The sequence below is a fragment of the Ornithorhynchus anatinus genome, chromosome 7 (genome assembly GCF_004115215.2).
Source record: "Ornithorhynchus anatinus isolate Pmale09 chromosome 7, mOrnAna1.pri.v4, whole genome shotgun sequence".
Lineage (NCBI taxonomy): Eukaryota > Metazoa > Chordata > Mammalia > Monotremata > Ornithorhynchidae > Ornithorhynchus > Ornithorhynchus anatinus.
The window spans coordinates 45,818,290-45,833,489 of record NC_041734.1 but is presented as its reverse complement, the minus strand read 5'-3'; positions in this window follow the sequence as shown (position 1 = coordinate 45,833,489).

Below are 15,200 nucleotides of genomic sequence, written 5' to 3'. Positions count from 1 at the left end.
ATATCACTTAGCCTGGGGAGTGACCTATTATTTATCATTCCCTGTAGAAGGGAGTAACCTAAACAAAGACAAGTATTAACAATCTAGAAACTGGCTAACAGTCTAGAGAGTGTGAGCATTTGTTATCTGGACATCAATGTTAACCACCAAATTTTGTTCACTAGAATTGGCTGGAAAAAATAGCAAGCTCCTTGAGGGCAGGGATTGTACCTAACTCCACTGTACTCTCTCAAGTGTTTAGCTCAGTGTTCTGCACACAGTAAGCATTCAGTAAATTTTATTGATTGATTAATACCTGGCCTTCTGGGAAGCAGTGAGACCTACATGAACCTGAGGGTTAGAGGACCTGGGTTTATAATCCCAGCTCTGCTACTTGTCTGCTGTCTGTTCTTAGGAAGGTCACTTAACTTCCCTGTTCTTCAGTTCTCTCATTTGGAAAATGGGGATTTAAGACCTGTTCTCCCTCCTCCTTAGCCTATGAGCCCCATGTGAGACCTGATTATTTTATATCTACTCCAGCACTTAGAACAATACTTGACACATAGTGCATTACAAATTCCACAATCGTTATTATTCTGATGCCCAGCTAAATCCAGGAATGTAATGGGTTATGATGACCCTTAAAATAACACCAGCATCTTGCTTTTCTACACTATTACATATCTGTACTCCTCCAACCATTCATCCTACCAAACCTTTGGGGTATGTTCCCCTCAGTGTGTAATGAAAATTAATGTCTTCTTATTCCTCAGCAACTTAACCCAGGGCTATCAAATTTCCTTTTGGGGAAAGCTGGGGGTTAGTTCCACTCTGACTTCATCTTGCCAAGACTCCCACATGAAGGAGGGGCTTGGGACCCAAAAATGGCATTTTAAGTTCCCCGATGATAAACCTCTGTGGAACAATGGAACAAGACAACAAAATAAGGAAAAACCCAATATATAAGGTATTTCTGGCAACCTAACCATTCTGGGTTTCTATACTAAATGTTCAGTAATGTAATTTCAGTTATTAAAAAGCCAAGAGGCCAACAGTAATCCTGGGACAAGTCTGATGCAGAAGACCCCTCTTTTTCACTTCCTGCAAAGTTTTTTCATCAAAAAAAACCCCACATAAATATCCAATGGGCAAAAAGAAAATCTGAAACTTGACTGTAGTCTGAGTAAAACCAGAATCATTAAAATTTGATTTTTGACAAATATAAAGGAGAACATTTTGTTATCAGGATGTAATTACCTTTTGTTATTAGGATATAATTACCTGGATTAACTATTTAACTACAATTACAGATTGCTTTTCTAACAATCAGTGATATTTATTGAGCACTTACTGTATGCTAAGCTTGGGAAATTTATCACCCATACCAGAAAAGATTGTCATCTAATGCTGAAAAAAAATCTCACTCTAATGAGAATCACCCTTGATCACAGAATATCTTCAGACAGCCTACTCTGCTTTGTGAGACCTTATCTGACCCATGTTCTGTTACTGAGCGAGGTGGTAAATAGCTAATAAAAATATATATGACCTTCATGCCATATAAAAAAAAGTTGGGCACCATTGGAAAACACACTTCAAGGAAATCATCTCCTTTACTATTTGTCTCACCCAAAGGGGAGACCTACTCCTTCACCTCCTATATTTTTTTTTTCCCCAGAAAACTCTTCCCTCCTCAGAAACAAGACAGCAAAACCCAGAAATCTGGAGCACAGATACCTTCAGACTGGCAGAATGAGACACACATTCTGGTGAGATAAGACTGACGAAGCCTAATTAGTAGTCTCTAACCACCTTGTACCAAGAAATGCATATATGGGCATTCAGTTCCTGATCCTGAGACATGGCTTCCAATTGTGATAGTCACAATACAGGTAAGCGTAGGCCCTTAAAGATGACTGCTGGGTTGAATTAGTGCTGGATTCAAAGTCACTAAATCTGTTACTACATACCATCAGGAATGATCTGCTTGATTCAATTCATTTGGGAAATGCTATTCAGGGTGTTCCCTTCATGCTTAAGCATATTGCACTCACCACACTAATTTTCTCTTCCAACATATTTTTATCCATGAATCTCACACCAACCTGAATTTAGCTCAACAGATATCAAGGATGTCATTTTTCCTGCATTTAGATTTCAAAGGATCATGTCTGCTGACTCTATTATATGCTCCCTAGCTCTTAGTACAGTGTTCTGTGCACAGTTAGTGCTCAATAAATAATACTGATTAGTTGCTTAGCACTTGCCCCAAACAAATCAACCTCCATAATGATGAGGACATCAACTAGAATGCCTTTAACTTTTAGAATAGAGAGATAACCTTGAAGCTGGAGTGAAACCCTAGTAAGAAAATCATAGCACTCTATTCTCCCAGGGAAGACAAATTAAATTCTAATTGGTTTTATTTCAGTTACCAATTGAGCGCTTCACTTTCTGAGCAGGCCACCTCACAGCCGCCCAAGTACTTGTCAATTTTATTTTTTAATGATTTATTAACTTGTGTTTATTATTTGTATTTGTTTTCTCAATCATTCCACTGTATTTTGACCAATTTTGTCTATTTACCTGTCAACTGTTGAAAAGCAGAACTTAGATCTTTTAATTTTTTTATGTTTCCTAAGGCCTAATACAGTGCTTTGCCAATCACAAAACTATGTTATTATTAAGACGATGATGATGATAACAACGATGACTTTATTTGGGGCCAGAAATTCAGGCTGAGACTTCCAAAGACTCAGTAACTGGTCAAGGTAACAGATTTTCAGAAGAGAAGGGGTTTCCCCGGATGGCCTAATTCTAATTTTGGGTATGAGGTTGAAAACTTTAAGGGAACAAAAACTTTTGTAACTGCTCAGACTCTTCATGTCTCAGCTCCTTGGCCCAGGGATACTAATACCTAACATTTTGCTAAAAGTGATTTCATGAATACCTCTAAAGAGTTCTTATTTCTCAAGAAAACTCCTGAATAAAAAGTGTGGTGCTTATTACGTTATCACCATTCCTAGTAGCACCGTAGGGAACCTCAGACAATACAAAAATAATATTTTACAATCTGAAAAAGTGTGGGATGTTGGAGGCTGGGGAAGAAAGGTGTTGTTAGTCCTGTGGAGGCAGAACTATTCTCCAGCCAGGCCTCTGGAATGCAATTTAGTGGATAGAGCATGGGCCTGGCAATCAAAAGGAAGTGGTGTCTAATCCAATCTCTGCTACATATCTGCTGTGTGACCTTAGGAAAGTCACTTAATTTCTCTGAACCTCAGTTACTTCATCTGCAAAATGGGGATTAAGAGTATGAGCCCCATGAGGCACAGGGACTGTGTCTGACCTGTAAGCCCGTCAAAGGCCAGGGACTGTATCTGTTACCAATTTGTACATTCCAAGCGCTTAGTACAGTGCTCTGCACATAGTAAGTACTCAATAAATACTATTGAATGAATGACTTAATTAACTTGTATCTACCCCAGCACTTAGAACAGTGTTTGGCACATAAGTAAACACTTAACAAGTACCAAAATTATTAATTATTATTAATACTTTTTCATGGAATGATTCAGTTTCATATGGGCACAGAATGTTTACCCTCAGACTAAAGGACATAGGATCCCATGTGGATGCCAGTAATATTTGTCTGATGACTTTTAAAATATATGCACACACACATATATGCTATATTTCAAAATGACACCATTATTTAAAATGGTGATACATAAACACACACGTGCGCACACATACACACACACACACACACACACACAAACTCACACAGAGTAGTCTTCATGCTCATCACTCCTCCAACAGGCTGTTAAACAACTCCAATTAGAAAATCAAAAGGATCATCTTTGGGTGCCTCTAGGCAGGCATTTAACCTCAAGTTATTGCCCAACCTGTTGATCCACCTTTTATCATGGATTACTTCAGACACTTCAAATGTCCATGTAGATTAAGCCACTAAGACTTCTAAAAGGTACAAGGGGATTTATACCCTCAGCCCTGCAATCAGACAAGAGTTCTCTATTCACACATAGACACACACCAACTCATTTGATTCGAAAAACAGGACACAGCCAAGATAATTTAAAATACATTGCTATGGTATTTTAAAAGTCATTCTATTTTGTAGCTCTCCACTTCTGCAGTTTCCCTCTACATAAGTTCCTCTTTAAAAGTAACTGAGTGAAAGTGAATGAGAAAGACAACTAAGAGTACTTGAACATGGTAAAGAATGCTCTGTGTGTTTGTGTCAGTGTTCAAGTTCAAAAATTGCTTTATACTGAAATGCTTAAAAGGCCAAGTCATTTACTTTTCCTTAAACTCTGAGCCCTATGCAGTATAAGGATTGTGTTCTAATAATAATAATAACTGTAGTATTTGTTAAGCGCTTACTGTGTGCCAGACACTGTACTAAACGTGGTGGAGCACCAAGCAAATTGGGTTGAGACAGACCCTTTCACATTTGTGCCTCACAGTATCAATCCCCATTTTACAGATGAGGTAACTGAGGCACAGATAAATGAAGGGACTTGCCAAGGTCCGAGAGCAGACAACTGGGGAAGTCACAATTAGAACACATGACCTACTGACTCCCAGGCCCATTCTCTATCCGCTAAACCATGCAGCTTTCCTAACTTAAGCCATGTTGCTTTCCTAGCCTAATTTACTTGACTCTACCCTAGGGCCTAGAACAGTATATGAAAAATAGTATGCACATGAGCACCCACTCAAAAAATTGTGTTTAATAACAAAGATAAATTTTAATCTAAAACTAAAAGTTGAAGACAGAAACGCTTACAAATTCAGTTCAATTTTTGGCCTTTCATACTCTAAGACATCCTTCTAAAAATGTATTAGTGTCAATTATCAAGGCAAGATCTTCCAATAAAAATATAAAATCATATGGGATGAAGGTTTGAAAAAATATACTCATCCATAAAATGGGAATAAAATATCTGTTCTCCCTCCCAGACTGGGTTTTATGTGGGAAAAGAATTGTGCCCATTCTCATTATCATGTATCTATCCCAGTGCTTGGCACAGAGTAAAGTGCATAATAAATGCTAGAGTATTATTATTGCTGTTACTATAAATATAAAGTGTATTTTCATTATGTAGTAAAGTGCAGTTTCAATCCACATACCCCCATATGTTGGATCAAAACTGTTTTAAAAGAACAGAAATGTCTATTTGAGATTTCTGGCTATTTTCACTTACCCAAAAGTTTGTGAAAGGTTCAGATTTTTTTTTAGCATTTAGTCAAACCAAACATGAATTCCAAGGTTATTCAGATACACTAGTTGGAAATGATAACACCGTTTTGTAGTCAGAATATATGTTTGAGATTCCAGTAGCAATGACACACAATAATTTTCCTGGTCAAGTTTGCAGAATTTCTAATGAGAATTGGAGATTTTTATAATTTTATCATTCTCCTACAGTTATTAGTGGTGCTATTTATATGCCTTTGCTTCGCTTTTCTTAAAACCTACTCTCTCATAACTATAATTTTCCCCATTTAAATTCAATCATTCACTCAATCATATTTATTGAGCTCTTACTGTGTGCAAACCACTGTACTAAGTGCTTAAGAGACCACAATACTGCAATTCACAGCCACATTCCCTGTCCACAACAAGCTAACAGTCTAGGGGGGAGAAGATATTTGAAGACATATCAGGTAAATATTTTCTCTCTCCAGAAAGGTTATTGGAGTTAAAATCATAGCAAGCCACAACACAGTGGAAATTAATTAATTTTAGGTAAAAATGAAACAAAAAGCCACATAGTTGTATTAAAGCAAATTGTCTTTTAGGATTCAGTTTTTTTTTAAATAGAGACTAAAAATATCATTTATCACACCTCCATTAGACTTGAATATATTACAACTTTTCGATCACTCAAGAGAAAATGTTCTTCTTAAGATTTTGAAATCTTTGTACATCATTTAATTTAACAATTATTTTTGATATGTCATTAGATATTAATAAGATAAACAGTTACCTGAAATGGAAAATAAAATAAATAAATGGTGGTATTTGTTAAGCACTTATTATGTGCAAAGCACTGTTCTAAGCGCTGGGGGGATACAAGGTGATCAGGTTGTCCCACATGGGGCTCACAGTTTTAATCTCCATTTTACAGATGAGGGAACTGGGCACAGAGAAGTTAAGTGACTTGCCCAAAGTCACACAGCTCGCAATTGGCGGAGCTGGGATTAGAACTCAAGACCTCTGACTCCCAAACCCGGGTTCTTTCCACTGAGTGATGCTGCTTCTCTGCTTCTCTGGAAGACACCAGAACAAATTATTCAGCGATCTATGAGGCCAAAGTACAAATTTCAACATTAACTAGGTATCAATACCAAGCCAAAGCTAGAATAATCTTCTGGGTGTTCCTTTGCCTTATTACTACTTATTTCCAATGAAAATTAGCTAGCTTATTTTTCTCCCCTGAAGTATTGCTGTTTCAACTACAAAAAACAATAGTTTAACCTCTGAAAGCAAGAAAATAAAAAACAAAAAATACATTTGGTCCAGTTCATTAGTGCTGTAAATTGTAAATTTGTACAAAGATTCTTATGATACTTTCGTTTTCAATCATAACTGCTTTTGGCAGAATTGTTTTTCTACATATTTTACAAAAAATACTACGTTTTTCACCTTCTCTTTATCCTTCTCCCGGCATTGGCCTTCAATCTACTTTACTCAAATCACATTTGGTAGTGTCCTAATGAATGCCTACTTGAAAGATATTATTACTCTCTTCCTCTTCTCCACTCATATATCACGATCATATCATGCTAAAATACTTTGATAAATGAACAAATTGCACTTGTGTGTTAAAAACAACAGCAGAAAAGATCAGGTGATAAGGCAGAAGAGAATTGAGAAGCATTACTCAATTGAAAAATAAAATCTTTTTTATAGCATTTCTATAGCTTTCCTGCTAGATTCTAAATTTCTTGAATAAATAGCACACCACCACTGTACTTTTCCAAATGCTTAGTATAGTGTTCTAGGCTGATAAGTGTTCAATAAGTACTACTGATTTATTGCCCGACGTCTGGAATTCTGATAGGTTCTCTAATCAAAAGCATAAACCTTCTAGCTATTCCTAAATAAGTGTCCACCACTGATTATATTCAACATACAATAGAAATTTTTAAGGTAAAGTCAGTACCTTTAGTCATTTTAATACCTCTCATTATCATCATTTTATATTAAAACAGTGTCTACAAGGTATAACTAATAAATTTTACAAAGACTGAAATTTTAAAATTTTGAATAGTTTTTTTTAAAACACTTACTAAGTTGCTGGTCTTCAACAAATGATGAAAATCAGCAGACACATTAAATCAAGTAGCAGTAAGGAACAGAAAGTTCTTGAAAATGAACAAGCAGTTCAGTATTAGTTTGAATAATAGGTATCAGGGTTATACTGTGATGCTGTTATTTGGCAATAACAGGAAACTGTAGAATCAACTAGTGCCTGTGAATTATTAATTATTTTAGCACTTGGCTTAGCCCGAGACAGAGCCCAAACACTGAAGTCAATAAAGCAAATGATATTTTCTGTTCATTGTTAATGTGATAGCTCTAGGATAGAGTCAATTGATTTGCAACAAACAACATTAATTCAAGACTGGTACAGGTTCTCAAAAGCCATCTTATACCCATACAGCAGGGTTGCCTTAACTAGGGTAGCCTTCCTAAGTGAAAAGTGCAGAGACTTCATAGTAAGTTTAATTCTGCATAATGCAGTACTATAGGAGGAAAGAGCCTCTTTTGGTTGGACATTATTATACAAAGCTTACCTAGCTAACTTAAGTAACTATTCAGGAAATCAGTGTGAGCAGATAAATAGAAGCTCATGCTTTGATTAAATTGTTTTGGTTATGAAGTGATGATTGAACATCTTTAAAAAGTAAAAATTAGAAGGCTCCACGATGATCTTGGGATGAACAGAGATCACACACCCAGAGCTGCCCCTGATATTAATAGACAGAATAAAAAATAATTCTGAAATGAACTGAGATGGTTGATAGGCTAGCAGTCCCCATGTAAATAGATGAGCCTGAAGGATAATGAATTAAGAGCGAGCCAAGGGAATCAATGACTCGGCATAGCACAACTCATCTATAAGACAACTAAATTCACCTTACTTATCCAGAGGAACTAGCCACCCTGGGACTAGTTTTTCCATTTTGTTTTGCACCTCAGGGAAGTCAATGATGAGGATAAAACTATGTCAACTAACATCCACTTCTCTCAGGGGACTTACATCTACACCTTGACAGTGTGTCAAGCCTCAAACCCATGTTCCTTTAGGGTTTAGTGGTAGGGATCTAGATGATCCATTCAAACTCGGAGAGGGAAACATGATTTTACCAATCTAGGTAGTTTGAAAGGTTGCCTTACATAGGTCATGGCTATGAAATGAACAGTCCATAAAGAGACAAAACCAGTCTTACACTAACTGGAAGAGGCAGTGGCTCATCAAGTAAAGAGGCTCATCCTATCTCAATTCTCTTCTCCCTCTATTCTCCATCCACATCCACTCCCTTGGAAAATTTATTTGCTATCATGGTTTCAACTACCACCTCTTTGCATATGTTCCCCAAATCTATGTCTCTGGCCCCCCTCTTTCTCTTTCTCTGCAGTCTCACATTTCTTCCTACCTTCAAGACATCTCTACTTGGATGTCCCGACAACACCTCAAACTTAACATGTCCAAACTGGAAATCTTTATCTTCCCACCCAAACCTGTTCTCCACCTGATTTTCCTATACTCTAGGCAGCACCACCATTCTTCCTGTCTCACAAGCCCACCAATTCGGCATTATATGTGACATCACTCCAAAGAAAATGTCTTCTTTAGATTTTGAAATCTTTGTACATGGCGAATAGAAGGGAACCAAGAACGGAAACTTGAGGGACCCCTAGAGTTAGGGGATGGGATGGGAGGGGGAGAGAGAGCCAATGAAGGAGACTGAGAATGAACAGCCAGAGAGATAAGAGGAGAACCAGGAAAGGACAGAGTCAGTGAAAGGGAATGGTCTACAGCGTCAAAGGCAGCTGAGAGATCGAGGAGGATTAGGATTGAGTAGAAGCCATTGGATTTGGCGAGTAGGAGGTCATTGGTGACCTGTGAGAAGGTTGTTTCAGGGAGTGACGGGGGCAGAAACCAGATTGGAGGGGGTCCAGGGGAGAGATGGAGGAGAGGAATTCAAGGCAGTGAGTGTAGATGACTCACTCAAGGAAAGGAAGGGTAGAAGTGAGATGGGGCAATAGAATAGGTTGAGAGGGCTGTGGGGTCAAGGGATTTTTTTTTCAGCATAAGGGAGACCTGGGCATGTTTGAAGGCACTGGGGAAGAAGCCACTGGAGAGTGAGCAGTTGAAGATGGAGGTGGAGGGAAGGAGGGAAAGGGAGAGAATTTTTATAAGGGGTAAAGAAATGGGGTGTGATGCACGTGTGGAGGGGGTGGCACTTGAGAGGGGGCAGGAGATCTTTTCTGAAGATACTGTTGGGAAGGATAGGAAAGTTGAAAAGGGGGCTGAGATCAGGGGGTACGGAAGAGGGGGTATGGAGGAGGGGAAGGGGTGATTTTGGGGAGCTCAGACCTGGTGGTGCTAATTTTCTTAATGAAGTAGATGGCCAGATCATTGGGGGTGAGAGATTTGGGGGGGGGGGGAAGTGGGAGCCTGAGGAGGGAGGTAATTGTCCAGAACAATTGACAAGGGTGATGGGCATGAGTGTCAATAAGGGAAGAGAAATAGTTTTGCCTGGCAGAGGAGAGGGCAGAGTTAAGACGAGAAAGCACAAACTTAAAGTGGACAAGTTTGGCCAGGTGTTTAGATTTACGCCAATAGCGTTCAGTGGCTCGAGCATAAGAGCGAAGGAGGCAGACAGTGAAGGTGATCCAGGACTGTGTGTTAGTGGTGCGAGAGCGACAAAGGGATAGGGAAGCGAGTGAGTTGAGTAGAGAAGGTGCAGTTGAGACCATCTATTTGGACATCAAGAGTGGGTAGAATGGGTAGGGAGGCCAAATGGGGTGCAATGCACTGAGAGGATGGATGGGGTCGAGAGAGCAGAAGTCTCTGTGGGGGAATTGTACAGATTTCCAGGGAGGAGTATGGGAGAGGAGGCAAGTGAGAAGGTTGTGGTCAGAGAGAGGGATTTCAGAGTTGGTGAGGGTAGAGATTGTGCATTGGTTATCTCACATCCTCCTGACTATAAGCTCCATGTGGGCAGGGAACATATCTACCCACTCTACTAAGCACTTTCTCATAGCCCTGACTTGCTCCCTTTATTCATTCCCCCTCCCAGCCCCACAGCACTTATGTACATCTTTGTAATTTATTTATATTAACTGCCTTCCCCTTTAGACTGTAAGCTTGTTGTGGGCAGGGAAAGTGCCTGTTTGTTATATAGTACTCTCTCAAGCACTTAGTACAGTGCTCTGCACAGCAGTAAGCCCTCAATAAATGATTGAATGAATGCAGAGATTAAGCATTCAATAAAAATCAGATTGATTTATTAATTTACATCCTCTATATCCTTCTTCCCAGCTGCCTCTTAAAAAGTCTCTCACAAGTTCTCAAAATCTACCCCCTCCACCTATGCTCTGCAATCTATTTGCTCCCACCTCTTAAAAATTCATTGCTCCCATCCCTCTCCTCTCCTTTTCTACCATCATCAACCTCTCTCTCCCCACTGATTCTTTCCCATCTGCCTTCAAACATGTACAAGCTTCTTTATACTAAAACAAAAGCAAAAACAAAACAAAAGAAAAACCCTTTGGATCACACAGCAGCCTTTAGCTATTGCACTCTCTCTCTGCTCCCATTCCTATCCACATTCCTCAATGGGACTGTGGAAACCTACTGCCTTTACTGAATCTCCATCAATGATCCTCTTTACTCATTACAGTCAGGTTTGTACCCGTTTCACTCTGAGTCAACATTCTGCAAGTTTGCCAATAACCTCCTCAAACCCAGGGCTATTATATGTCTTTGATCCCATGGCTGATTTCCACTCTGCTGATCACTTCCTACTCCGGGAAATGCTATCTTGCTTTGATTTCACCAACAAAGTACACTCTCTCCTGGCTCCCATCCTACTTCTCTGTTAATTCCTCAGTCATATTCACTAGTTTTTCTTCCAATTTCACTCTTATGTAGGTGTCCCACAAAGCTCTGTTCTGGGCCCCTTACCTGTGTCACTTGACCTGCTCCCAGGGGTCTCATTCCCTGGCATGGCTTCAACTACCCCATCTCTGGAGGGGTGACTCAGCCCTCATCACTCTCCTTTACATAATCTTGCCTCTAGGACATCTCTATGTGTAAGTCTCACCATGAACATGTCTATAACAGAATTTCTCATTTTCCCTCCTAAACCCATTCCTCCTTCTAATTGCCCTATTTCAAAACACTGCCATTCTTCTTGCTGAAAAAGTCTGCAACTGCATTATCATCTTTGATTCCTCACTATCTTCTCTCATATTCAGTCTATTACAAAGTCTCATGGGTTCTTTCACCACAGTATATCTTGGATTCCTTCTTCCCTCTCTTATTTTTTTTAATTGGTATTTATGTGCTTACCTTGGCCTGATGCCATCCTAAGATTATGATTATGGTATTTGTTAAGCACTTACTATGTGCCAGGCACTGTCCTAAGTGCTGGGGTAGATTCAAGGTAATTGACAGTCCTATGTGTAAGTCTCACATAATTGAGACTTACACAGTCCCTAACCCACATAGGACTCACAAACAACCACCATTTTACAGATGAGGAAACTGAGGCAAAATAAAGTGAAGTGACATGCCCAAGGCCACATAGCAGACAAGTGGCAGAGCGGGATTAGAAACCATCTGATTTCCAGGCCCACGCTCTTTCCACTAAGCCACACCACCTCAGCAGTTACATACTCACAGCTACCTGCAACTCTTTTTAAACCTATCAATTTACATACTCTACTATGTAAGCACTCATTTATTCACCTATTCACCTTGTCATTCTTTATCTTCCTAACTGTAAATAATGTTGTGTGGGTCTGTCTCTCCCTTTTGATTCCAAACACCATGAGGGCATGGATTGTGTCTTTTACCTCTATTTCACTCTTCTGAGAGCTCAGCACAGTGCTCCATGGAGAATGACTGCTCAATTAATACTATATTGATTATTTCATGGGGAATAATTTTGATCTTTTCAGACCAGATATTGGGAAATAAAAATTTATTTTGACTCCTAGTAGTTAAGCAGGAAAAAGTTAAAGGACTACAGTCAAATTCAAATGTTCCCTATTGTTGCAACTGGGGGCAGAACAAGGGGAGTGGGACATAGGTCAGGTGTGGCCTTGTCCTTTGACCTTTCATTTTGTAACACTGGTGGTGCTGGGTAGGTGGTGGAAGCTTGCTCTCGTCTCCTGTCCCTGTAGCTTTCACCCTCCCACCCCTGATGTAGCCAGAGCCGCTGCAGGCTGTTTAAGCAAATGTTTTCTTCCACCCTCAACTTCAAGCCAATTGTACTAAATGGCATTCCTGAGCAGCCAATCACCTCACACCAGCCCTCTAGCTCTATATGCCACTGAGTCCTCAGAGTTATAAGTAAAGGTGGGCAAAATACCAAGCAAGTTAGTCTGTCAGTCAATTGTATTCATTGAGTGCTTACGGTGTGCAGAACACTGCACTAAGTGGTTGGAAGAGTGCAATACAACAATCAGACCCCTTCCCTGCCCACAGTGAGTTTACAGCCTAGAGGGAGTTATCACCATTTCAATCAGCTCCAGAACCGAGACATACTGCCCAAAGATTTCATAGAAGGTGAATAAAATCAATAATACCATCTTCGGTTTACAGAGGCTAGAAATAGCTAGTGTAATGTTACTGGGCTTACAAAATAAGAAGCCAGGGGCAGCCACCATGTAAGGAGGAGTGGTTGTCCTCACATGCTTTGTTGTAATTGTTTCCGATTTTGTGGAAGAAGCCACTATCTCCCAACTCTTTTTCATATCAATACACAATGGATTTTTAGGCCTTAATCCAAGGTAATCCAATTTCTACCCATCATATTCTCTTAAAAATGAGGAATAATGCCCTTTAAAACAGAATGAATTCAATTGAATGGTTCTCTTTTCTTCATCTGTAGAATGGGAAAATAATTTATCTTCTTCCTCCCTCTTTCCTTCTTATATTTTCAATCCAGTGTGGGACAGTGACTGTTTTTGATAATTGCCTTTCAACTACCTCATCTACCTCTGCATTTAGCACAAGGCCCAACACATTCATAGTAAGCACTTAATACCACTATCAATCAATCAGTAGTATTTATTGAGCACTCACTGAACTACTACTACTACTAATGATAATGGTCTTTGTTAAGCACTTACTATGTGCTAAGCACTGTACTAAGCACTAGCGCTTGGGAATGTACAACAGAGTTAGTAGACTTGCTTCCAGCTCACAAAGAATTTACAGTCTACAGAGAGATAGACATTTAAATAGATTAGGGATAGGGAAAATAGTAGACTGTTATATTGTGGGGCTGGGGTGAGTATCAAGGTGCAGCAGGGGTACACAGTCAAGCGCATAGCTGAAGCAGAGGGGAGAGCAGATAGGAAAACAAAGGGCTTAATCTGGGAAGGCCTCTTGGAGAAAATGTGATTTTAGGAGGGTTTTAAAAGTGGGGAGAGTGGTGGACTGTCAGATATGAAGGGGGAGAGAGTTCACAAGTGTTTGTTCAAGGACCATTCTCCTTCTATATTCTCTCAATTGCACATATGGCCCACTGGAGGCTTCCTCTCTTTAAATTTCTAAATGCACTTACCTACTACTATGTTTTACCCTAAAGAAAGGACAGCTAAATGCATGAGCACATGTGCACGCATGTGCGCGCGCGCGCACACACACACACACACACACACACACAAACCCATACAGAGTTTCACCCTGGAGTAACTGCAAAGAGATTTCTGAAAGACACTAACACATCCATGCTTTGGAGATAGCACTACTTGCTTCTACAGGGTGTCCTCTTCAGAAGGACACAAAGAGCTTTACAGCAATATCCAGTGTCTTCCCCACGGCTCTTTTTTTTTAAAAAAAAATGGTATTTGTTAAGTGCTAACTATGGGCCAAGCATTGTACTAAACACTGGAGTAGATACAAGATAATCAGACTGGGCACAGTCCATGTCCCACATGGGGCTCATAGTCTCAATGCCCATTTTACAGATGAGGTAACTGAGGCACAGAGAACTGAATTGACTCAGCCAAGGTCACACAGCAGACAAGTGGTGGAGCCGGAATTAGAACTCAGGTCCTTCAAACTCCCAGTCCTGTGCTCTATCCACTAGGCCACACTGCTTCCCCATTAACCCTGTGATGGGTTCTGAAGGCATTCATCCTCAGTTGCATATTACAAATGAGTCAGGTGAAGGGACTAGAGAGGAACATTCATGCCCAAGAGCATGTAAATCCTTCTGTCAACTCCAGCAGACCTTTCCCCCAGGGAAAGGACCTGTAATTTTCATAGTCCCCAACCAAGAATGGAAAATATGCTTTCCTGTTAGAACTATTTACTTCCAGTCTCCAGTCCTGCCTGTTTTATGGCAAAAAGACTTTTGTATTGTGTAGATGAGACACAACTTAGTTATCTCTAGGGAAGGAAAGGGAAAAAAGGAAGAACAATGGAAAAAATATGATAAAAGGTCTCCTTTAGTGGTCTCACCTTGTTTACCTGCATATAATTCCCATTCGTATGCTCAGGGCACACTTTCCCTAAGAGATGAAAGGACTAGTTTTAACATCAGTATCAAAAGTACAGCATGAGAAGCAGCATGGCGTAGTGGTTAGACCAAGGGTCTGGGAGCCAGAAGGTCATGGGTTCTTATCCCAGTTCACCACTTGTCTGTTGTGTGACCTTAAGTCACTTAACTTCTCTTTCATCAGTTACCTCATCTGTAAAATGAGGATTGAGACTATGAGCCCCTTGTGAGACAAGGGACTGTATATCCAATCTGATATGCTGGTATCCATCCCAACATTTAGTACAGTGCCTGGTACAAAGTAAGTGCTTAACAAATACCATAATTATTCATTATTATTATTATTATGCATAGAACAACATACTAGTGGAACAAGAAATATAGACGGCTCACATTCCTGTTTATGAAGGGCTTATGTTTATGTGCTTTTTCTACTTTTCCAT